Source organism: Chelonia mydas, chromosome 2 (genome assembly GCF_015237465.2).
Source record: "Chelonia mydas isolate rCheMyd1 chromosome 2, rCheMyd1.pri.v2, whole genome shotgun sequence".
NCBI classification, from domain to species: Eukaryota; Metazoa; Chordata; order Testudines; family Cheloniidae; genus Chelonia; species Chelonia mydas.
The window spans coordinates 121088816-121115641 of record NC_057850.1 but is presented as its reverse complement, the minus strand read 5'-3'; the positions used below and the strand labels follow the sequence as shown (position 1 = coordinate 121115641).

Genomic DNA, 26826 nt, shown 5'->3' with positions numbered 1-26826 from the left:
TGATTGCTTTAGGCTTCAAACAGAGTTAGTCACTGGGGGGGAGGGGGGGGTCCTTTAACAAAGCCCTCCCCCCTGTACCCTCCCACCGCATTCACTTGCAAATCACTGTGTGTCTGGAAATGCCTGCTTTCCCCCAGCCCTTAACCTTCCCATACCGACTGCTGCTGCAGAAGCAGAGCACTCTGCCTCTGTGTGTGTGAGGGAGGGAGGGAGGGTGGTTTCCTTTTTTTTATTATTAATCAGGAGCACTGAATGGAAACCAATCAGATAGAGAGCCCCCCTCGGCTTCGGCTCCCTGCATGCCAGAGTTAAAAGTGACGCTGGGAGAGAGCGAGCCGCACTTAGACGCGAGTAGATCCAGGCGTGGAGGTAGCAGGCAGCGTGGCGGGCAGCCGGCGGAGACGCAGCACGGTGTCCACGCCGGCCGCTGTATGCCTGCCTGAGGCTGAGCGCTTGTCCTCTTCTCTTACCGGTAAGGAGATCAAGCTTTGGACTGGTTCAGGGCGAGTTTAACGGAGGAGCAGCCGCCTTCCCTTTCGTTTGGTCGGGTGCGAATGCTCCTGAAAAAGCCGCCACTTCGGCAAAGTTGCCAGCTCGGTGCTGGGGGGCACTGCGCGCCCCGGCCGGCGCAGGTTGGGCCGGGCGCCGCTGGCAATTCACGTGCATTTGGTGTCATTTTAAGGAGGGCAAAGAGACGCGGCGTCTTGCTGCAAATTCAGGGGCACTAGCAAGACCCTTTAGCCAAAGGAAGGGGGGGGGGGCAGCAGCAGCAGCTTGTTCAGAAAGTACCTGCAATGATACCTGGGCTCGGGAGCCGAGAGCAGGTTGCGAGCGAGCGCAAGGAACGCGGGGCCGGAGCGCTCGGGTCGCCCGGCCGGGCAGAGGCGCCGCGGAGCTGAGCGTGGCGCGCGCTTGAAGTGAGGGGCGTCCTCGAAGGAGAAGTCGGGCCGGGGGGTCGTGCTGGAGCCGGCTAGAAACCGACACTCGTGAAATTCTTGAGGGGATGATGGGGTGGGGGGGGCATTTGACCGGGGGTGCGTGATCACAGAGAGACACTGAATTCATACCTCGCAGTGAATGAGGCTAAGGCACTGGTGTCGCCCTGTCGCTACCTGTTACAGAGTGAAATTATATTTTATAGATAAATAAATCTCACCCTGTTTTATACGCTTCTTGTGCAAAGAGTTGTATCCGGCAGTCCCCGTGGCGGTCAGGGGCTGTGGAAAGCATTCCTGTCACTGCTGCAATAAAATCCATATTTTATGGAGAGTTAAATGCAGTACTCTGTAAGTGCAAGTGGATGGTCACCTACGTGACTCCTGCTGACATTCAAGGATCAAGAAGTTTAATGACCAAAATTGCTGCCGGCTTGACACCAGATCTGCTACTTTTCTCCAAAAAGAGACAACGAGGCACCTTCTTTTATTGACACCTAGGATTTAGAGTGATAGCAAAACCTTAAAGGGTATCAGGTAGCCAACTTGCTTACTGAGTGTAAAGTCAGCCCTTTGTTTAATTTACAGTTATTGAAACAAAACTGGAAGGGAAAGGATGCCAATTCAGGAATAGTTAATGACAACACACATACCCGTGTATTGTGCATGTATATAAATACATATATAGCATTGTTTCTCTTCATCCTTTCATGGGACCATATTTAATAGCACCTTGGAACTATTGTAATTCAGGATGGAATTTGGGTAGGAGTCCCTAGTTTTAATCAAAATAAACATAACTCTCCCCCATCAAGATAAAGGCTTATTTCATGCATTTTCTATAGTGAAATATCGGTTGTGCAGTCAGTTCCATGTGCAGGTGCTTGCATGTTAGTTTAAGTAATCCATAAATATGATTAACAGCTGCTCATGAGCAGTATAATGTGATGGTACTGGTGCATCCTTATTTTTTAAAAAAATTCCTTTTAAAGGCAATTGAGGCAATACATTTGCATGTGTGAAGAGAGTGGAGGGCTGGAGATCTAAATTTAAGTAGATTCCTTCTTCATGGATATAAACACACTTTTTTTAAATAGGCCTGGCAGCAGAGAACTAATTGGATAGTTTCCTTAAACAGCCCAAATGTGCTAATAAATATTTCAGGGAATCTCTTCCCCCCTCTCCTCTCCAATGTTATGTTCCAGGGCAACTGTAAAAATATAATCTCATACGCTTGTGACTTTACACTGCATTGCAAAATTTTTCTGGACATATTTCTGCTGGCTTGTGATTGACTTTGGAGATGGGGGGAAGCAAACTATCAGAAGTAGCAATACATTTTCAAGGAAAATGGCACTGATTTAATCTAGCTGTAATTCCTTGCAATTATTTTTGCAGTCATTTCAGGATCTGGCAACCTGGGTTCCCTGTAGGGGATTTATTAGTCTCTCAAGCTTAGTGTTTCTCAACCTTTTTGATACCAGGGAACAGATTTCTGCCTTCCTGAACTATGTCATGGAGATCTCAGGGACCAGTGCTGGTCCACAGCGTAGTCTTTGAGGAATGCTGCTGTAGATATTTTAGCTTTCACACCAGTTCATGGCTCTCATATAGTTCAGTGCTAGCACTCCAAAGGTTACAGTTATAGGCACAGTCATCCTTTTCTACCAGGTCGTTCACTGTTAGAAATATGCATCTGTCTTCTGCCTCTTCTCCACCTGCACAGCTCCCCCCTGCAAGTAGTAATCTGGTGCTAAAGATAGTTTTTCCTTTTGAAAAGTAAAGTTTGCATTTTGCACTCTGCTGTTCAGAATATATTTAATTGAGAGACTTCCTTGAAAGCAAACACCCCCATTAAAGAAAAATATTTTTCTCTGCTGAAAATGTTTCAATTTATAGAACTTCTGAATGGTTAGCAGAACATACACAGACGGCAGCCCCTACAAGCAATGAAGTTAATGTGCAACTCAAGGATATGATGCATCCCTCAAGTCCTGAGCCTCCCCAATCCTCCTTCCACTCAGTTCATTAAATTTATTTTCATCTTGCAAGAGATGATGTCAACATGTTGATTTTCTTCTAGTTATAGACTTGAGGAATGGTTAGATTTGGATGGGATCTCTGTTGGGTCACTTAATCCATGCCTGCCTCCACAATAGTAGCAGGGCTGCTTTAATAATCCATGTGTAGGAGAGCATTGGTATTCTGTTCGTGTTTAAATGACAGTGTTGTCCAGCTCTTGCCTGACTTATTGGTGTGCTGTCTGCATTGACATTTGGTTTCTATTGGAATTTCCCAGTGCCAAGGCTCAAGATGCTCAAAAAATTGCTTATGAATCTCACCAGAAATGACTGACTACAAAGGTAAAAAGCAACTAAAATCTATAAAAACAAAGTTGATAAAATACTTTGGGAGCAGCCTGCTGTGATGGTACACAGCATGTTGCATAATGATGGTAATTTCTTCAATGAGTCTGCTGCAATGATGCAAAAAATAAATGGTTTAAGGTGGCTTTTGATTACCATTATTATACGTGAGAGCGAGCATGGAGGAACTACACGACTGAAGCTATTGTCCTTGACAGATTTCTTAAATTAACCCCCTGAAGACTAGGATAGCTAGCGTAGCTGTGCAGCTTTGCTCAAGGGCTTTTAGTTTTTGTAATCACCTAGCCACACAACTCTCAAAAACTAGCCAGTTAGCCTCAGCTGTGATTAATCTTCCCTGCTGTGCAGTGCCATGCATTGTTCCTTTGCTGTATACCTTACAATATTTAGGATGAGTCCGTGAAACTATGAATTAGAATAGATTAACAGCTCTGCATGCTGGTGAATCAATCTCTTCTGCTGCCTCTGTGCAGGATTCGACTTGCAGTTTAAATATTGGTTCAGAAGTTTGAAATGTGTTCCAAGCAAGATAAAATCTGGCAGAAGCTGGTTCGCTTAGTCATGGCAGCCCATTTTGAGGCTCTGGAGAAATCAGGATCCCTGGTTAATAAGGATAGAGAAGTGACTCAGTTTGAAATGTAGGGTTTTCTTTTTTTAATAGTGTTTCAACTCAGCTGCTATCTGCCTTATTTGCCTAACAAAAAAGGCACAAAAGCAGATCATCAGTCCCTATTTCAATTAAATAATAAAAAAAAACCACGTTGAATAATGCATAATAAATGCAAAGCATCAGGAGCATTATGCTAACAAGGGAACTGCAGAAGAAATAGTTCTGTCAATTGTATTGTTTGCGACATTGCATTAGAACTTGATTAGAAACCACTGCCTGAAAACAATACAAAAAATTGTGTTTTGGGGTTCCTCCCCCATCCTGTTTTACTTTCGTTATAAATCTCATTTTAAAAACCTTCTCTCTTCTCCTTTCCTAGGGCCCATCCTACATTTGTTAGAGGCTATGGCAGCACTCCCCTTGTCTTCAGTGGGCATAAGAACAAGCTTCTCTAGTGCATTTACATTCCTCCTGTTTGTCCTTCTCTGTTAGCCCAATATTCAGCCTAATTCTGATCACACCTTTATCAGCATTGCTCCATTAATTTAAATTTACACTGGATTAATTGGCAGCATAATTGAGCCATGGTCTCTACACTGGGTGCTGCCAATTGTCAGTATTGTCTTTTCTTCAGCTGATTGGTATAGCACTGGTTCCTTTGTAAATCTTGTCCAGCACTGGGTGTTGAAGGTTGTTTATAAACAGAAATATGACTTTGTTTGCAGAGGGTGTCCCATGATGAGAATGTCTCAGATTATACGGATTGTTCATTAAAACTCTCCAAAACCTAATGCATTTTACTGGAGTCCTCTTACAACCGCAAGGATCTTCCCACATCACCGGTCATTTTTTCTCCCTCAGGAGCCTACATCTTAGCAGTCATCTTGTGTTTCAGAGGAGTGAGCAGGCAGGTCTATCTTTTAGGAACCCACAACCTCTCTAAATCCGCTGCAAGGGATAATGCTAGGGTGACCAGACAGCAAATGTGAAAAATTGGGATGGGGGGGGGGTGTAATAGGAGCCTATATAAGAAAAAGACCACTATAAAATCGGGACATCTGGTCACCCTAGGTAATGCTGAGAGATGTGAAATTGTCTTTCCTTTTCATGGGTCTTCTAGCTGGCAGGGTAGCCTTCCCAGCGTGGAGAGTCTAAACTTAGGTCTCCTTTCTGAGTTATTGCAAGGCCACTGCTCTCCCAAAAAGCATCCCAAAAAAGGTGTTTTAACAAAGAAGTGATGACTTAACTGTGATGGAGCCAGACCACTTGACAGCACTCAGGTGAGCAATCCAGGATTACGCAGATATTGCATTCCCTCGTCCCACACCCAGCCTGAAAGACACAAGCCAGACATCCCCCCCTGCTCTGCCAGAAGCATAGCATATACATTTCCATCTGCTCCCATTCAGGAACTGTGCTCACCTTGTTGTGTTAAGTAGCCTGTGTAATAGTGGCTTTGTTTTGGCATGGTGGGCAGATATTTTATGGATTAATGAGGTGGTTTTGCTAGGTTATATATACACACACAGAAAGTGTTTAATTGTAGCCATGTGATTTACATTTAACTGCAATATAAATGTCCACCGTCTCCTCCCAATCCTTCCCTAGTGACACACCACAACATAGTTTTGCAGTAATAGGTGGTGTGTCTTTCCAGCATTTCCGCTTTTGCACCTAATGATGGAACCAGAGCAGGAGGACCTCGGATAAGGGTCAGTGGAGATTGAAAATTAGCACAGAAATTAAACACTAGTCGAGCTTCCACAGGTATTGCAGGTGTGTGCTTATTTGTGTGGAAGATAGAGACTCCTATCCACTCCTATGCACTTCATCCAGCAGTTAATAGCTCCTGAAACAACAAATGCTGTTCAATCAACATGATCATTAGCATGGAGCTCAGCTTTAGTGTGAAGTGTAAAACCTAACATGAAGAAAAAGAAAATTGGGATGCAAATATCTCTCTATGAAGGAGCCTCCACTTTGTATTCCATAAGGAGATGGGAACAAAAATCTGTTCTGCATTAAAGTTGGTTAGGCTGCCTATACTCTGCTGTGATCAAGAGGATTTGAATCAGGATTTTAAGACTAAACTTGGTTGATCCCAGCTACAAACACAAAAGTTATAGCCTAAGGGGGAATGTTCTTTCTTACACCTTGAAAGGGATCCAGGTATTTTTCCATCATATTTTTAAAAAGCACATTGCTAACTTTAATTTCTTCCGGAAGCTTGCAAGTGAAATCTGTTTTCTTTCTGAATTTTTTTCTTTTTGTGTGCACAGTGGTTTGTTATTGTAGGATTTCTGATAAGTACCATCTTGCTGGCATTAATGATTAAAAATGAGTAATTTCTTCATAAATATAAGAAAAGAGAATTAGAACTATCCTCGAGCAAATAGATTGCTTTGTATTTTCACAGTGCTCTAGAGATACTAAGGAGTCAGCTTATGTATTGTCCCTGACGCAGGACAAAGCCAAGTTCTATCTGATCACCCCACAATCTTTCAATGTGTTTATCCTCATAACATCCCTGTGAGATGGGCAATGCTTAAACATAGAAAAGCTAAGGGCTTGCCTAAGGTCATAGAGGAAGTCAGGGGCAGAGCTTGGGTTTGAATCTAGGTCAGCAGAATCTCATGGTAGCACCCTATCCACTTGATAATCTTCTCTGTTCTGCTCATTTATGCTGCTCCTGGAGCAAACTGGAGCTGGTCAAAAAATTTCAAAATTTAAAAAAAAATTAAAAGTGTGGGGGGTTGGCTAATTTTTTTTTTTTCCACAAAAAAACAAATACCTTGCCTTTTTTTGGACTAGCTCCAATACTAGCTGAAACGTACGAAAGCTTTGTGAAAGATGTATCCAAGAAAGTGTTCCCTGTTTTTTGACCAGCTTTAGAATAGACCAGGAACTTGACTGAGTCACAATCTACTCCTCCTTTACTTTTTGGGGGTAGAGATCTGAGCCCATTATCGAATGGCACTGATCACTTCTCCATCTGCACTGGCTCAGCTGCACTGGCCAGCAGGTTGGGTTGTGGAGCCAAGCCTTTGCCCACTTTGTGTGTGTGTGTGTGGGGGGGGGTTGAGGAAGTATTAGACCCATAAGGGCTGCTCTTTTCCTCCCCAAGCTACATTATGGGCATGCAGTGCAGGCTGAGTGCAGCAGACCAAGGAGTCACATTATGACCCTTTCTCCCCTGCACATCAAGACTATCACACTTTAACATCCCTGTAACGTAGGTCTGCATTATTGGTTCTATGGGAGAAACAAGGTGGGTGAGGTAATTGTTCAGAAGTTGGTCTAATAAAAGCTATTACCTCACCCACTTAGTCTCTCTAATATCTTGGGACCAACACGGCTACAACTTCACTGCACACAACAGTGGAGGATATAAAATTTAGCCATCTGAAATGGAAATGCCACAACATGAAGAAACAAGAAGCAAAAACCTTAGTGGCAACATCTACTTCCCGAGCAAATGCAAGAAACAAATCATCATCCCCAAAGGTCTCACCAGATGTATGACACAAGTTGGTCCACCCACCTTGTCTGTCTAATATCCTGGGACTAAAATGGCTACAACAACACACATGCATTATTTCCATTGCACAGGTAGGTAAACTGAGCCACAGGGAGGTTACTTGTCCAGGGACAGTGTGTCAATAGCACGCAGGTACTGTGGTACTGAAAGTAGTGTAAATGCAGACAGATTAAATGGGATAGTGGTAGGGCTGGATTAGTCCTAAAAAGCACCTGTCTCAACTGTGCGCTCAACCTACTAGACAAACAGATCTGCAGTAATAAGAGCTAGAGACAGCATTCGGCAAGATCACAGAGGAGGAATACACACATTTGGAATCCCTTTCATGAAATGACAATTTCCTTTTGTGAAATGAGAGCTCACTTTAGCTGTCATTGCTGCAAGGGAAAAGATTCAGAAGAAAGGTTTGAGTCCACTAACCTTGCTCTTTTAGACAATCAAAGCTGTGCCAAATAATTTTTCAAAATTGTATATTTTGTCAAAACTCCTAAGTGTAAGTAACTGTTACTGTATTTCCTTTCCCATCATTGCTGGTTATTAAGCTTTTTCTTTGTAAACATAGGAATTTTTTCCTCATGCTGCTGGACTTTCTGGCCTCCTTCAGCCAGGCCCAGATCTGGAACAACACTAAGCACATGCTTAACTTTAAGCACATCAGTAGTCCTACTGAAGTTGACAGGGCTAATAATTTGCTTCACTGTTTCACTGGAGGGTTCTCGTGAGTTTGCAATGCAATGTGTGACACCACCACAACTGCTTCTATGGTGACCATGTTGTGACCTCCAAAACACTAGGTATGGTATCACTAAATAATAACTCAGGAAGGAGGAGGAAATTAATTAGAAATGAGAACAATTCACCGAAAACTTTCCTAAATGTGATACCCATAGAACAACTTGCACGGCATGGGGTCAGATTCCTCACCACAGATCTGCAAGGATGAGGTGGCCCTTGTTAATTAGCAGTGATAGGGCAAGGAAGTGAAATATAGAAGACATACAGAATATTTGGGTGGGGGTAGAATAATATACTATAAGGGTTTGCCTGACTAGCAGGGGTTCCATTCTAGAATATAGCCATATTCAGGAGCTAGAGGTTTGGACATATGTATGAAGACTTCAGAGTGGGCCAGATTTTGTCTTCAGATGCCCATGTCTCCATTTAGACTTTAATGGAAGCTTTGTGCACACATTATTTTGGTGGCATTCTGCACCAAAAAATTAAAAATTCTGCACACAGTATTTTAAAATTCTACAAATTTTATTTGTCAAAATAACACTACATAATCACACCAATTTCAATTATTTTGGTAATTTATTTCAAAATACCTGTCAGCAAATATGTCTGTACTCCTGAGGGAATGTGTGTGTGTGTTACAGAGGGAAAGAAACTCCTATGACAACCCAGTTCCTGTGTCTCTACCTCCCCCCAGAGCCCAGTCACAGGGACCCCCTTGCCCAAACACCCGCTCCCCTCCTCCAGAGCCCAGACACCCGCTCCCCGCCCCCCCATCATAGGACATCAGGGTTGGAAGGAACCTCAGGGGGTCCTCTAGTCCAATCCCCTGTTGGTGACCAGCAGCATTGCAGCCCGTTTCTGTGGGGGAGAGGAAATTCTGTGCACACATTAATTTCTGCAAAATTCTGCATTGCACAGTGGTGCAGAATTCCCCCAAGAGTAACGCATCCAAGGGCAAAATTGGGCCCAATGTATCTTATTTATTAATATTTACAGGCAATGACACTATTTCACAGCCATCTTGTGATCTCAGGTTTCTTTGAATATGTTTACTGCTTTTAAGGTAGTGCTTCCCTGTCAGAAATAAAAGGGTGCCCTTTGATTTCTAGAAAGGGCTTTTTTTCCCTTTCTAAAAAAAAAAAAAAAAAATCCAGGCTTCCACTTGTCTCCACACATAATTTATTCTGCTGTGAAATGAAATATCATATTTTAACACTTTTAGGATGTCTTTTGCAGGATTTCTTAAAATGGTGCCTCATTAATTTACTGTAATCCATTTGTTAGATATGCTTCAAGCTGCCAGATATCTCATTCACTTTAAGGTATCATAATTTTCCTTAGCAACAGGTTGTAATTTCAACCAGGCTGGTAAATGTGAGGTAAGAAGCTGATTGTCACAAATCTAGGTTAAAATACAGCACACATCCTCATTTTCAGGGGAAATATTACACTGAACCCTAACAGAGCAAATTTACACAGCAGGATTTCTCAGGATTTGCTTATAGCTGGTTATGACTGCTCATTTAATATTAAATAGGCAAGTATATTGTGTGTGATTACTGATGTATTCAAATTTAACAAGACAGACATTAAAAATAGCTTTCCATCCGAGATCAGCATTTCAGCTGTAGATTTGTTTCCTGCCCTCACCACCCTACTGTCTGTCTGCTATCTTACAAAGGCCTGGGACAGTCCCTGATGGTCAGAACACAAGAGGGTTAGTTAATCTGTGGTGTCATCTAGGAGGAAGACTTCAGTAACTGGCTTCAGAACGCATTCAGGGCTTGCAGCAGCACAAGACAATCTGAAACCACTCCCTAGAATTTGAGTCCATGAATGTTCAGCACGTACTGTAGATTGTTGTCAGAGACCGCAGGTTCAGAAAGGGTAGCATAACACTGTGTTTGACTGGAGCCAGGTCAGTATGGTCCAAAAAGACTAGATGACCTAACAGGTCTTTTCCATCTCTGACTTCTATGAAGGGAATACAATAAATCTTTTTTCCCAAAGAAATAAAGAAGGAATGAAGTGCATTTAGCGTGCATGTTTTCAGTCACTGTCCCCCTTCATCTTTTCTCATATACTTACTGGTTGCTGTTCTTTCCCTAAACCTCTATGTGCTTATCTATTGTTTGAGTCTTTTCTTTTTTTAAAAAATGACGAGCCCTATATTTGGTGACAGTCCTGCCACCAAAAAGCAAAAGGGATGATACACTATCGTGGAGAGCTGTGTCACAATTCTGAAAATTCATTAGACATCTGCTTGTTGAGAATGAGACTGCTTGTCCTTACATGAAGCATCAAGGGCCATATACTGCTTGCCTCTCTCATGCTCCTGGCCCATTGACTCAAGTAGGATGACTCACAAGAGCAGAACAAACAGGATTCAGCCACAAACTAGCAAAAGATGAGTAGAGCCCTGCAGATCCACGGATGTTCGGGGACCATTTTTGAAGATCGGAGGCAGATACAAATTTGTATTCGCCCAGGGCTCTAAAATGAGTTATTGTAAATAGCAGAGTTGGGCCATCAGAAGTAACTTTCTAATGCAAGCAAGATTAACTTGATGTGCTGTCTGCAATGAGATATTAGAGATGATAGGGAGAGCGAGAAAACTTTCATTTAGATGGAAACATGACTGATTAATTAAGTAGTAATGAACAAGGAGCCTTGCTATGCATGGATATGAGGCTCACAGTGCTAATTTAGCACAAAGTACAGATCCCAATTTGTTGTTAAATTAAAATGGCTTTTTAAATTGTTTACATTTTTTTCTTATCTGTTTCTGTGTGGCAAAATGATTATCCTGCTGGTTACGGAAACCAGTCAGAGCCACAGAATGTGGGTGAGGGGGAGGGATTGTCCTGTTTTGTAATTAAGAAATACACTCTAATATCTGTGGCATCATGAATAAGCACTTCAAAGCAATGAGTGTGCTTTGTGTTGCATATGAAGCCAAACAATTAGCATGCTAACAAGCAGCTCTGGACATAGAGCAAAAAATGCATTGTATTTAAGGAATTTTTTTAATCCAAAATCTGTTCACCTGACAAGTAAATAAAGGGAAGACATTTTTTAAATATTCAGAACAGCTTCTTTTTTATAGACATCATGATTATGTCACACGGTGAAACTTTCCACCCCATTAATGTATGATGGTATAGAGAGATTTTTCATAAGTCAAGCCCTATGGAAAATAGGGGGATAATAAAAAAAGCAATGTCACTACAAGGTTAAGTCACAAAGAAGTTTCACTATGACAGGAATGATTCTTTGTAATTTATTGCAGGATAGCTCGACAATAGCAATTTGTCATGCATTGTGATATAATTTGATGGGTTCATTTCTTAAATGAATTATAAATTACCTCTGTATATCAACGACAGAGCTGGATTTTTTTAATGTAAATATTCCCTCAACTTTTCTTCCTTTTCTAATCCATTTTCCTTCATACAGAAATGACTCCCCTCCCCCCCATCTAATCTTTCCACTAATAAGGTGTTTAATAATTTAGAAGCCTAAAAAATGAGCATATTTCAAAGAGGTTGGTATCAATGTTAGTCTGAGAGCCTCAGGCTATAAAAATGTGGACGCGGCTACCAAACTTTTATAGAGTCAGAATCCCAACTGTCTTTCTGCTGCAGGCAGCTATTTTATTAAAGTTGGTATTAAACAACACTGCCTAGAGTCTGATTAACAATTTATGACTGCCTAAGAAGGATTAGCAGAAGCCTATCATTTTGATATTTAAATCTTAATTTGCATCTAGGAAAAAGATCGACCTTATGCAGGTTTACAGTTTCATTTATTATTTATTTTCTGCTGCATGCGAAACAAATACTCGTCTGCGCATTTCAAGCACACTTTGTTTTACTGCTCTTTCAGGATCTGATCCCAGTCCCATTTTGAAGTAAATGAGAGCTCTTCTATGGACTTGGGTGGGAGAAGAATTGGCCCCTGCCATCATGTGATGGGCCACATTGCGCAAAATGAGAATTGCCTCCTGCTAGGAGCCAAGCACATGTTACCCCTGCTGAAATTAATAGGAATTTGTAGTGCTCAGCACCTACCAGGATTGGGCCCCAGTTTTGCATGCCTAAGAACTGACTGCATCCAGCAAATGTTATTCTAAAGAATGGAATCTAGATAGACACAACTAAAATTTACTTGGCAGAGAATCCCAGAGACCAATTCTCTTCTCCTTTGGTCATAATTTATACTGTGCAACTAGTTAATCTGTGTCAGTGACTGGCCTGGTACCAGACTAGACTCCGATTGGGGGAATACTGCTTCCACTACCAAGAAGGAGTGGGGAGGAACTGAGCTGGACCTGCAGCTGCTGGGTGGAGATGGAACAGGAGTAGGAATAAACCCCAGAACCGATACTAGGCGAAATTGTGCTCATTTGCACCAGTAGAAAACCAAAATAATTCTATATACGTTGTAAAGGAGGTGCTCCTCATTTGCAGCTGTGTAACAGCAGAATATGGCCCATTTGTGTCAAGGCTATTTTTTATATATATTTCTAAAAATAGAAAAATGCTAAATTTCCAGTTCTGCAGATCTTTATTTTAAAATGACCTTAACGTCCTCATGTCCCAGACCCCCTCAAATTCAGGTCTGTGCAGAAAGATTTATTTCCACTTATCTATTCTTCAATGGACTTAATGCTCATGCTTATTTTAGGGGTTAGACATAGTGGTCATACCCTGCAGTGCTAAGGGAAAAGAGAGTGTTTACTAGAGGTTGGTAGCTCAACTGGCTTGCAGTAAGAAAAACATTTCGGTCGCTTGAGTCGCACTAGTCAGTGAAATAATAAAGATTCAAAGGAGATGCTGTTTAAGCATCACTGATGTTTTCCATGGCCCTGATTGAACTCTTAGCTTTGACTCTGCAGCTTCTCTTTTAATCAACAGCTTGGTTTTGTCTTGAGCTCAAGAGCTTTAAGTTCTAAACACTAGATCCATGGTCTGGAAGTGGCTAGTTCTTCTTCAAAGAAGAAATTAATATTAAGCCCATTATAAGGGACATTTCTCATATTACTTCTGGCTTTCCAGAAAGTGATCGATTAACTGTTTCTATTTTTGTTGTCTTCTTTGGTCTATATTCTCCTTTCAGAGTTGTCATGTGATTATCTCCATGCATTGCAATCAGAATATTCTCCTCGTTGGACTTCATTTAAGCACATGCTTAAATGCTGTTATGTCCCACTGACTTCATTGGGTCTTAAACTAAGTACTTAAGTGTTTTGCAATCAGGAACTTTAAGCATATCTGTGAGGAGTAAGTCCTTTAGATTCAGAATTTAGCAGAGCTCAAGAGTTTGTTCCTCTTGTGCTTCTGAATAATTTTTTATCAAATTATAGAGGCAGATCCTCAGCTGGTGTAAATCAGTATAGTTCAATTGACCTCAAGGGAGCTATGCTGATTTACACCAGCTCAGAATCTGGCCCATAAAGTAAATCCACAATAGGAAATGTGTATATAGAAGTTATCTACTGTTGAAGTTCCCAACCATTTTCATAATGTGGACCAGATCTTAATAGAGATCATAGGCAGCTCCCCTCCCATTTGTGATGGCTCAGACCAATTTACCTCCCATTCATGATTCTGGGGAGAAGCTCCCCTTCCATTCACAATAACACAACAGCTCCGTATTCATAGCATTTTCATTTAAGTTGCTATTAGTGTGTTAAGTGTTTTGTCCTTTTTGAAAAAGTTAGTCAATGGTTTATTTTTGATCTGCCTTCTCCAGTTTAAAAATTCTCCGTAGTTGAGCAGAAGCAATACGATGTGGACTTCATTGACCAAACAGCCACAGCCAACAGTTTATGATCAACCTGGAGGATGAATTATTCATCCAAACTATTCTGCAGATAATTATTATTTATATTACATTAGTGCCCACATGCCCCAGTCATGATTGTGCATGGCAGTGGACTAGGAAAATAATCTCTAGCCCAAAGAGGTGGCAAATATGTTTACAGAAATAGAGTTTGGTTCAGGGATTATTAGCTGACCAGAAAATGTTATTAGAAAAAGACTGGCTAAACTGACTGTTGTTTAATTGTAGCTTGTAAGCAACATATGTTGTACATGCCTTGGTCAATTTTGAAATGCATTTATTTTTACAAATACATTTTGTACTTTAGTAAATTCCTTCTTATTGGGCCTGATCCAGAAAAATCTCTGTATTGTGAAACTCCCAACAGATGTCAATGGGATTTTCACACACAGGGGGATTGTATGTTCCCTTTTAATAAGGCATGACCCAAAGTACATAACACGCTTGTAGCACTATGTAAGAATGCCTGATGTGGAGGGCTGAAGGATCAACCCCAGTGTAAGGGCATCATGCTGAAACAGGATAAAAGCAGAACACAAAATTGCAAGAAGTGTACTATAAAATGAGAGAGAAACAAGAAGCACATAAAAAGAGCCTTTGGGAAATAGTGTGAAGGTCAAGAAATGTGCCTGTAGAGCTCTTCAGGCTAAATTCTGCCCTCAGTTACACACACCATTGTCTTCATGGGTAGAACGGAGGTTAGAAAATGTCCCATATTTTGTTAATCCTCAAACTCCAGAGTGTTCGAAACCAGGCTGCATTCCTGTTTTACTGATACACATTCCACATCAGACAATAGGCTTCTCAAACCCACGTCCCTAGATATTTTATAGCTTTCTCTGGTTGATTTCTGCATCAAGGAGAACCGAATCCTGTGGCCAATTTTGACTTCATTCTACAGCAGACTCTGATAACCTGTCACTTTGCAGTCACAGGCACAACCTCTTCCCTCCCAGCAGAACAACTACTGGATAAAAAATTCTGGGAACATTGGCATTGGCTTTCCACAGACCCAAGCCCAAGCTTTGGATACTGGTTGTAAACTTATTTCTACCATACACCAGTGCACTTCAATGTCCCATATAGGCCACATTTTCAAAGGAGTACATGGGATATTATGTGCCTGATTTCCAGTTCAGTCTCAGCTAGAGATGGGCTTGAATCAAAACCCTAACTTCAAATACCAAAATCTGAACCTGTGTCTAAAGTATGCAGATAGCCCATCACATCTTTATAATGGGCAGAAAGGAAACCCTAGATCTAAACAACCCCAGACTTTTCAGGAGGGGGGGGAGATTTGAAATCAAAATACAAGAAGAGAGTCTCAAACTAAAAATTCATCCCAGTCCAGCTTTAAATTTTATGCCTGCAGTTTAGCATGCATAGGCATAAACTCCCAAATTAGTACAGTCAAGCAGCCATTGCCCATTACAAAAGTGGTTGACCTGTGCACATTATGAGTGTGCAGATAATTACATGAAAAAAAATCCTTAGCTGGTGTAACTCAGTGTATAGTTCTATGACATAATTGGAAGACTCTACAGTGAGGATCTAGCCCTACAATTGTAAAGTTAGAAGATGGTTTGGAAAATTTGCCCCCACCCCATTGTTTCTTCCTAACCAAAAATGTCCGAAAGTTCTAGAACACATTTTTCAGAGTGGCAGACTTCCTTGTGTGTGCTCAGTTTGGATTAACAACGTTTACAGCTGGAATTCAGAGCCCTCTGCACTACCCAAATGGGGTGCAATCCAAGTACTTAAAGGTGCAAGTGCGCAGCTTTGCTCAGGTTGTTTAGGTTTTCTCTGCTCCAGAGTCAAAAGTGTGGCTAGCCACTGTGGCCCTCAGTCTATCTGGATATATAGCTGTGTCATAACTAAATGCGGGGGGAGAGGAAGAGGGAGGAAGAAAACCTCACGCTAGAAGTGTGACTTTGGATACTTGCGTTTTTTGCCTTTTGAAAAAGATAAAAAAAAGTTAAAACAGCATCACCAGTTCTACTGGAGACAGGGGCTGGGCTCTTTGTCCTGACTTCCGCACAGCGCAAGTCGTATATGATGTCAGTCTGTCTCATATCACTGCGTCACCATTCAGTCTGCCAGTGCAGAAGGAAAAAGACAAGAGACTGTCAGGGGAATGCGTGTAGAGGTGGACTAAGGAGTAAACTGCTGTTTAAACAGGTTTATGGGGAATGTGATATTTCTTTTTAACAGTCTTTTTTAAAAGACTTTTTTAGAGAGCAGTTTCTTCTTCCCCATAGTGCTGTCAGTTGGCAGATGCCTCTGGGCGGGGGAAGCAGAGGACACCACGCTCTTAAATGGCTCTTAAATGACATTGTTAAAATTTACAGCTGCATTGTTTAAAAGCCATTTCAGGAGCAGTTTCTCATCCTTACCCCACAGACTGCTTTCACCTGCCAGTCTTTTAATAGGCTGTATTCTGCCAGCCTCAGTGGTGACATGGCAGCACCTGACTTGCTGGCTGGCATTTTGCATTATTCAATATACAGATATCAACATGGGGAGTAGGAATAGGCTACACAAGGCATTTTACCACCAAGTCCCCTGCTCACATGCAGCCCAGTTCAGATGCAGATGACCGAAAGCCACTACCAGCTGATGGCTGTTCAGGGGATTATGTAAAAGCAATTAGTGGTTTCAATCTATTTCTTAATGCAGAAGTGTCCATATCACAAATGCCTTTATTAGCACCTTTTGGGGGCAGTCTCAGAGGATAACTGAAAAGCCTGGGGTACAGAGCTACCATCTTGTCCCAGACACGCTCCTGCAGAACAGGGTTGTGGCACCTATGCAAGATAAAGTGAGGAAACCTAAATAGAGGTCTTCAATCCGCAGGGCTGTGAGTCTGCTACACTGCACAATCATTACATCAGTACAGGAAAAAAAAAAATTAAAACAAATGCTGATGCCAGATCAGATCCTGATTTACAAGGATACAGGAGTGGGAGAGATTCCTGAATATCTGGGGTTCTGTTCGGAACGCGGAGTTATTTAAAAGGGCCATTTATTAATTACTTCTCAGAAGAAAAGTCGATCACAGGAGCAAATTTACTTTTCCTATTCTCCAGCCATGCAGGTGAAAGACCTACACTAAGTATACCCAAGGATACTGGAGCACATTTTCAAGTGTGTTCTTTAAACATTGCTTGCAAGATTTCATGGGGGGGGGGGGGGAGGCACAGTAGGTCATGATTTTGTAAGCACAGACTTAGAGGCCAGTTTTGAAAGTGTGACCTAATAATGTAGCACTCAATCATGCAGGTCCTTACTCTTCTGGTGTAACAGCAAAGATCCAATGAAGACCATAAAGCTATGATCTGACCCCTAGTCAGGGATGTATAGTTTCTGGTGAAGTCACTGGGCCTGGATTCTGAACTCAACACTAGTTTTACACTATTGTAACTCCACTGAGTAAAATCCTGGCCCAACTGAAGTCAATGGCAAAATTCCCATGGACTTCCAACGAGGCCAGGATTTCACCCATTGACTTCAGTAAAATGGGGATAGTGATGATAGTCTCCTTTATAAATGCTTTAAAATCAACTGATCAACTGTGTAAGAGCTAGGTATTGCTTATTATTAACACTGGTGGGAGGGGATATTTACTTAAATTTTTTTCACTTTCCAAAAGCATGGATTTCGTTTTTATTATTATTTTACAGTCCATTACACATTTCATTCAGTATTGCCAGCTCTCACAATTTTTTCCAAGTCTCACAACATTTGTTTTTCTTAAAGCGCCAGCTACTGGAGTGATGTGATTTTAGCTTTTATTTAAAATAAGTGTCTAGCCCTCATGATTGAAGAAAAGCTTGAAAATGTGCACCTTACAAGATAGAAAATAAAAAAGAATCCAAACTTTATTATTTACAAACAAACAATTTCTTGATGGAGGGGTGGCTGGTTTGTTTTGTTCGCTTTGATTTGTGGGTTTTTAGGGCCTAACTCCTGATTTTTTTTTTTTTTATTTTTATTTTTTTTTTAGCACATGGGTTGACAGTCCTATTTATTTGTTTTGATTATTGATGAGTTCCTACCTAAGTCATATTTAGCATAACAGCAAGGTTTCCTTTCAACTGACCAGTTACGTACAAGAATTTGTAACCTTGCAATCTCTGTTTTGATTGCCTCACAGTCTTGTGCATGTAAATTTACACTCGTGTTCCAGACACCTGGATTTCATGGTCACAAGTTGTTAACAAGGAGGAAAGTGCAGTAAAGAAAGAAGAATGCTAATAACGATAACACTTAGTATTTACATTGCTCCGTGCAGTCCAAGTGCTTTTCAAACAGTAGCTAATTATGATATGTAAAAAATGATATGTTCAGTGTCTAAAGGGTGATAGTTGATTAGGAGGACAGAATGTTAAAGGTGACTAGAGACATTTTTAATGTACTGTAACAGTGATAAGTGTTTTTTATAGAGAAGTTCTTAGGGACTTAAAAAAAAAAAAAGAAGTTCCTACAATGATATGTTCATATTTGGAAAAAGTTGCACATTTCACAAATAAATAATCCTAAATCCATTCTTTTGTAAGAAAAATAAAGTCTTTGGTTTATGTCTAGATCATTGGTTCCCAAACTTGTTCCGCTGCTTGTGCAGGGAAAGCCCCTAGCAGGCCGGGTCAGTTTGTTTACCTGCCGCGTCTGCAGGTTGGGCCGATCACGGCTCCCAGTGGCCGAGGCTGGCGGCTCCAGGCCAATGGGAGCTGCTGGAAACGGCGCAGGCTGAGAGACGTACTGGCTGCTGCTTCTAGCAGCTCCCATTGGCCTGGAGACGCGAATCACAGCCACTGGGAGCTGTGAATCACGGCCCAACCTGTGGACGCGGCAGGTAAACAAACCGGTCCAGCCCGGCAGGGACTTTCCCCGCACGAGCGGTGGAACAAGTTTGGGAACCACTGGTCTAGGGAAATGCCAAGGTGCAAATGAAGGGAATTTGGCCCTGTACCTGTTTTTTGTGTGTGTGTGTGTTTTTTTTTTTTAATCCTGTAACAATAGATGTAATATGGAATTCCCATGGAGAAAAAAAGTTTCTTGTATAGAAAGTTTGTCCATAAAAGTAAAATTGGGTTTCATATATTCATTATGTTGCATTTTAATAGGAAGGCATAAAATCCAATCCATTTTCATTACATATTCTACTTATTTGTAGAATACAGCTACAAGTGGAGAGTTAAAAATCAAATCTGAGACCACCTTGTAAAATATTGACTCCAGTTGTCAATTATATGCTGTTTAGGCTCTTCTCCCTGTAGAACCACAAAATACAGCCTGTTTCAGGAGGTTTTTGGTGTTGCTTGAAAGACACTTCTCCTCTAAGGACTCGTCTACACTGTGGGGTAATGTGTGCTAACATGTTGCACATCAGTTCGTCAATGTAGAACCTGCTCATGTGCACCAAGTTTTGCCTACTGCATGTTAAATTGCATTAGGGAATAATTAGAAGGCACCAGCATGGTCAACATGAACTAATTAATGTGCAATATATTGATGTGCTTCAGAAATCAGGCCCTGGTAGTGTGGATTAACCCACCGTGTAGACAAGCTCTTATACACACGACAGCACTACCACCATGGTGATCTTTAGTCCAGATTTATCCCTGCTCTGGTTGAGGAATGTTGTGTCCTCACTTCAGTGGACTGATGCAGGGGCACAGAATCACTGGAGCACAAGCCTACCTTGACCACACCTCCTGCTGCCCCTGACATTCCCCTGCACTACACTTAGTTGCAGGATTCCAACAGGAGTAACTTCGCTAGACACAAAATGCTCCCAGTATCCATGACTCCTCTGGAAGTGATATACATACAGGCCCACAGACCTCCCCTCCTTCTCCCTCTCCCACACAGTGTTATTCTCCTGGGCCCTGGCTCTGTACCTACCCTGTGGCCCCCTTGCTCCAGTTTAGCTGATGCAAGAAGGTCTGTAGGGCAACAGCAAATCGTGTCCTTCCTCTTTTACATGCTGGTAAGCAAAGGAGGGATGGGAGCCAGAGAATCCTTTGAAACTGACCTGTGTTTGAAAAAAGTTAACTGGTAGTGGTGGAATTCTCTCTTGCACATTTCAGGATACAAAGATAAAATTCCTGTCTCTGCTGCTCTGCTCATATTGCTTTAGTGGAGTCATCTTGTATTTTCTCTTTGAAGAATGTGACATCACAAAAATTAGTGTGTTTACCAATTAATAAAAATTAGGATCGGGCTGGGGGGGGGGGGGGGGGGGGGACACAGCTTCATAAAATGAGCCTGATTACAAGTTACTGGTAGAAGATTATTTTCTTCTCTCCTTGAATTTGGCGGGGGGGGGGGGGGTAATCTTGTCTTAAAAACTTCATTATTCACTGAGTGTTTTCCATGTGTCATTAGGATTTTTAAGGATCGTGCGGGGGAAACTTGAAAAATTAGTACTCCTTTGCAGTGGATTTGTAGATTTACTTTACAGTGATCCGCATTTCAGTGTCCATTTAAAAAAAAGAAAATTAGCTGATTGCCACCATTTCATTTTAGGCTTCTTTGGTAAAATATAAACATTTTAAAATCCTACAATAAAATGGTGTGGTATTTGATTCAGATTACAGTGTACGCAGTGCTTTTTATATTGTGGTCTATCGGCGGGAATAGCAGACGGGCTCAAGTACTTATCACTTTGTAATGGTCTCCCCCACTAGTGGTAGAGGACTAAAAACAAAGAGGCTATGACTAACCACTGCATCCAACATGCAGCTACACAACCCCCATGCCCTCTTTGTCCTGAAGAAGATGCATGCATTAATGCACATGGAGGAGTTGGGAGCATGAGCCCCTTGTCCCCTTTAGAAGCTTCACTTGACCTGACTGCTGTTGATCAATTTGGGCTGACCTGTCCTTTCTTCAGGCTTAGTTAGGCCAGAACAGAGAGCTTATCAAAGAGAAAACAGTATCGGTCACTGAAGCCCCTATGCAAAATAGGGCCACAAGTGGGAACAAAGTGTGACATCATGGACCACAAGGGGAAAAAGGTAATTAGCCACTGAGCTCCTACTTATTAAACTTATTAAACTTTGGAAACACTGATGAATAGGCCAGCTCCAAGACCTAAAATCTACAGCACTTCGGTGCTTGCAAACCCTACATGACTAAGATGTATTTGGCTGGAGCGAACGTAAACTTGACATTTTTCATGGTGAGGATTGCACACAGGTGAGCCCTGACCCCCTAGTCTATACTTCCAGTGTGGCTGATTATTAAGTTGTTATTTTTAAAGAAGTGTTAGAGGTGGAAACCCAAGTACCACTGGTAGTACCCAGTGGTATAGAACAACCTCCTCCCTCTAAATCATTTCTTGTTAAAGCAAAAACTACAGTTCTAATCTGCAGTAAAACAAAATTAATAATCATAAGAGAAGGAGCTTCTGATCCTCTTTATTTATAATTCAGACAACGGAGAAAAACCTTGCTGATTTTGAGGTTGCAATGTAGTTGACCATCCGTTCAGCTAGCCATTGTTTAAAGGGCATTTGACATTGAGTTACGTAGGGCCCAATCCTGCAAGATACTGAGCCTCCTTTGCTCCATAAGCATCCATAAGAATGATGGGTGCTCAGACCCTTACGAGTTTGGACTTTTATGTGATGATGTAGCTGGAATGCGGACTGGAACAGATTGAAAAATGGGATTAAGTTCTTTTATTTGTCCTCTTCTACCATCGAGAAATGGGAATACTTTCAACCAGCTCTAATGTTGACATTCAGAGTCCTCTCAGTGCTGTAACTTATCACTTGTAGAATTCTCATTTGTATTTGGTGAAGTTTACCAGAGCATATATTGCATAGTAGTGGATAATGCAGTTTAGACTGCAAACCTGCTGCTGTGCTAACCTCCTGTTTTTACTCATGGCTTTCTGAAACAATAAGCTTTTTAAACTGAAATGCTTATGCTTTTCAGTCCTAAAACCACGGAAACTCATATAAATATACACCACACAATACGTAGATAGGCAAGTGGATAGAGAAGATCTGTATTATGCTAATTGGAAGAAATAAATAGTTAACTTTCTAAAACACAATCTTAAGAAAACTATGGTAAACAGGAGGTGTTTACATCCAGGAGACTAGGATAATACATTTATCAAGAAAGAAAACCAAAAAGAGAAGCTAAAAGAAAACAAATATGCTGAGTCAAATGGGAATGATTTAAAATAAAATCTATGATTTAAAAAAAAAAATCTGTATGCTAATCCTAATGTTTTCAAATGGAACAACAGTATGGGGAGGAAAAATTCACATTTAAAAATAAATGTGTGCAGCAAACAAAAATAATTATGAATGGAAAGATCACCATGAAATAAGAAGCAGATTGAATCTGTGCGTTCTTTAACAGTGGGGCATTTGCCAGTGTGAAGGTACATTCAGCAGTGTGACTATTAGAATTAAAGAATATGTCAGCTTAGGCAAGATGTTTAAAGCCATCTTGTTTAACACAGAGAGAACCTGTTAAAATACTTCTTATAATGGGAGAAAATTTGTATTTTTCCTGTACTTCCAGCTTCCTTTGAATGGTGTAATACATTTAATTGCTCATGTCTCTTCCAGGGAATGTTTACTAGTGGCACTATTGATAAAGATACCAAGGTGGTAGGTGTCTTAGGGCTTAGAAACACTAGACAGACAGAACTCAAGCCTATAAATTCAAGCCAGTGGATGTTTTGCTATTAGTTTGAATAGGAGTCAGACCAGAAGTGAGAGAGGAGTACATCTCTAGCTTACCATGAAATATGCAAAGCAAAGCAAAAATCTTTCATACCTCTAAATTTTGGAAATCGTTTAAGATTGAATTACAGTTACAAACAAATCATATTACTGCATAATAGCATGGACAAATATGTTATATTCATTTGATAGCAAACAGTTATAGCTGCAAAACCATTACGATTTAACTTTTTAAAATAACTTTCAAAAAGAGTCTGGTCTAAAATTGTCCGTGACTGGCCCTGATCTTGCAAGTACACCTGCATCCAAGGATATTTCTGCAGGAATGGTCCCAATGCAACTACTTATATGCATAAGTATTTGTAGGATTTGGATCTAAAAAGGTGAATTACTATGAAAAGGTTTGAGGAGACTCTGTTCAGACATTTTTGAATTATGAAAGGCTTAAACAAAAAGAAAAGAAAAAACAAGAACACCCCCACCCCCACACACTTTTCTTTGCCTGTAGATAATTCAAGAATGGCTGAACTTTGAAACATTGCAGTTAAACATAGAGGTGTATGTCCATAATAAAAACCCGAGAAGAATTTGCTAGTTAGTAATACATTTATAAGCAACTGAAAAGTCACTTCTGGGCTTGCTTTGTGGGCATGTGTTAAGATTTTTAGCTGATCTCAACAGCTGATCTTTCCCTCCCTTTCCACTCTATGTGAAATCACAGTGCAACTTCTGTTGTCCATTATCACTACCTTATTTGTTACTGATGGGACAGTTTACATAAGGTAATTTTTTCCTTTTCCTGATAAGCATAGAAAAATGCAGCTATTTTGGATTGTATGCTCTTTCCATATTTTGTTATATTATGCAATACTTGTTAAAAACAATTTTAAGTTTTTCTCAAAGTGCAGTCACCACGTATACAAAGAGGTGCTATGGCCCTGTCCTATATCTCTAGGTTTCCAGCACTTTGGTCATCATGGTAGTCATGCCGTTAACCCAACCTTGCAGAGTGTGTCCAGCCAAACAAACAGTATGAATTAGTCCACTCCATGACTCATTCATTTTAGTGAAACTAAATGCCTCTATCAAACCGTTTGTCACAGTGAGAGTGAACTTCTGAGCCTAATTTTGATCAGATAAATACTCACAATAGTAACCATGTGTCTCCTTTAAGAACAATGAAAACACAAATGCAGAGAACTAGGTCAGTCAGTGTTAAGGTTGAACAACTTAATTTAAAAAAAGTCAGGAAGTGCAAAACTTGACTATCCAACAGCCCTGGTGCAGATGTGATTTTTTGCATCATGAAAGGCTAAAAGGAAATACATTTCTTTTCCCACTGTTAAACTTACTGAAGTTTTTTTTCCTTTGACAGATAAGTCAAAAATGGCAGAACTTTTGAATATGCCATGTAAAGAGGAAGGTGTGCATTTCATGTGCATTAAACAAGAAAGAAAGAACGTGTAGCAGAAATATACAAGATACACATGTAACTAGACAAACAGGAATAGAAAAGTACCTTATGTCATGCTACCAATAGCTCAGTGGTTTGAGCATTGGCTTGCTAAACCCAGGCTTGTTGTGAGTTAATCCTTGAGGGGGCCATTTAGGGATCTGGGGCAAAAATAGGGGATTGGTCCTGCTTTGAGCAGGGGGTTGGACTAGATGACTTCCTGAGGTCCCTTCCAACCCTGATATTCTATGAAAGTTAGTTTTTGTAAATGTAATTTATCCTCTTAATTCTCTTGTGCTATATCTGCCTTTTCATCATATAGTAACTTGTGTTCTGGCCTCTTAAAATTATTGACCTTGGACACCAAAGATCCATTTTTCTGCTTTTTCAGAGTCCATTCAGTGCCATTTATCAGTTATTTCTGGTTGCTCACTTTTGTTTTAGGTTACTTAATTGGAAGTAGTTAATTGGCCTGAGTGTCTTACGGCCAGGAAAATAATGAGTCTTAAGCAGTACTAAGCTCCCATAAATATTTCACTTTATGCTAATTTCTGTGCTTCCAGCTGAGTTGTTTGAAGTGCTCAAAAAGCTTTTTTGTTCACAATTAAATACATAACTAAAAAAAATGAAATGTGCTGTCACATTTAAGTGTGTATATTATATCTCAGTGAGGAATCCAATTCTTTATTTAAGATTGACAGTCATTTCACATCCATAATCAAATTATTTGTGTAAGTGTGAGGCCTGTTAAAGCTCTGATTCTTGAAATGCCACTGGACAGGCTCTGACTAGAAGGCTTGTCCTTCGAGCATAGCTGTTTGGAAGGCCTGGAGCTCCCTCAAGCGGACAAATGTTGGTGATTGTGACTTAATGAATGGAACCTCTATCTGTCCTTTTATTCAGTGGGGAAAATGCTTCTAGCTACATGCCTAAAGCTTTGCACAAGAAAATTTAACTTTGAGAGGGATTCTTCTTTTGCACTTACACACAAACTAAAGAGATGCTGTCATGGTACTTTTCATCATTATAAAAAGGGGTGCGTGGGGAGGGTTTCCTTTTACTTTTACGTCTTCACTGTTCCTAATAAAAACAAATTGGTTTCTTTGCTAGTTTTTCCTGTATTTAGTATATTCTCCCCCACCCAAACATGCATGCTCTGTATATTTGGATGAAGAAGTACAAGAGAGAAGAGAGGGGGGTTTAGAGAAACACAGGTTCTAGCAGTGCATCCGCAGTAGGCAGTATACACTCAGGCTATTAAAGGCTGTAGAGTTGTCAATCCAGACACTGAAAACTGCAGCATGGTTCAACCTAATAACCAGCATGAGAAAGGAAGAATGTCCACTCCTGAATTTCTCCCAACAGGATATTAATAACGCCCCTAGGCTATTTAGTTGGTGTTACTCATCCTGTGGAAGCACTAAAATTCAGACCCCTAGGTTCCCAGCCATATGTAGCCATATCCAGCCTACGGAGCAAAACCTGGCAGGGAGACGTATGAATGCAGTGTAGGTGGCAAAGCGTGGGGCATTCCCAACCAGGAACAGCCCAGGAAACAAACAGAACATGGAGTAAAGAACATAAAAATCCCACGGGTGACTGTGGGGTCCTGCCAAGGGACGTACACCCACAGGATATGGTAAGTCGTGTAAGAGAAGATTCTGGTGTGCTAAACTGATAGCACACTGTAGAGGTAGGGGCATGAAAAACACCACAACAGCACCCAGGATAGGGCATGGGGCACTCAACATTAAACACTTCTTCTGTTAGTACACAACAGCAGCTGTGGACACAGAACCAGCTTCACACATGTATCAGATGCCTTATCACCCTGGCTGAGGTCATGAAGGCCCCTGACCACAGCCCACATGTCAGTACCAGGTAAAGGACACAGGGAAAGACCAACATATAAGGACTCCCTGGCGAACAGAAAGCTTCATGCAGGCAGCAAGCACTGGGAGTCACAAGGGCAAATGCTGATAGCACCTCCTCTTGCTGCAAGCATTCCAGCATCCCTCTTTCAAACACATGCAACAAAGTGGTGCTGTCTCTCAAGTTCCCTCTGGCTGCTTCAGTTAATGCTCTGTTAGCCTAATTACAAAGCACTCTGCTCTGAAACCTGCATTGAAGCACAGAGCATAGCCAGTTTTCATCTAGGCACACCTTTTCCTCTGACCCTTCCTGCTTTCTTAGTGCTGCACATGGCCAGAGTGCAGCTGAGACCCTGGACTGTTCTCCCTATGTTCTGCCCAAGGGCCAGGTAACAGTGCTGCTGTTTTGCCTATCTTTTTCTACCAAGCAGTTCACTTTACACCTTTTCATTCACTGGCTTGGTACACAACAGAATAAGCCATTTGGGCCATATCGTTTTATTGCTAAGGTAACCATAATTTGTCTGGAATAAACAACAGATCATTTTAAATAAGTGAAAAAGCATGTACCAAACCACCAGTCAGATACGTGTTATCTATCACACCTCAGCCTTATTAAACTAATTTTGTTATTGTTATTCTGCTTACAGGGACAAGTCCTGCACTGTGTTAGGTTAGCATGGCACCATTTCAATGCCCCTTCTTTCCCTCCCTGTCCCCCACCCCCAGTACCACGCTTTTAG

General features: G+C 41.1%; 1 protein-coding gene across 2 annotated transcripts in view; it reads left to right on the top strand.

Moving 5' to 3' along the window:
• The first annotated feature begins 229 nt into the window (after window positions 1-229).
• The window catches only part of LOC102933581 (cadherin-6), a 123545-nt gene continuing 96948 nt past the window's right edge, over window positions 230-26826 (top strand). The window contains exons 1-2 of one of the 2 annotated variants that reach the window (XM_037893293.2): window positions 231-472; window positions 3235-3298. The gene's annotated coding sequence lies outside the window, so the exon portion shown is untranslated. Of the gene's footprint in view, window positions 473-3234; window positions 3299-26826 lie in introns of both variants that reach the window. The other variant, XM_037893291.2, reaches the window with a different exon arrangement.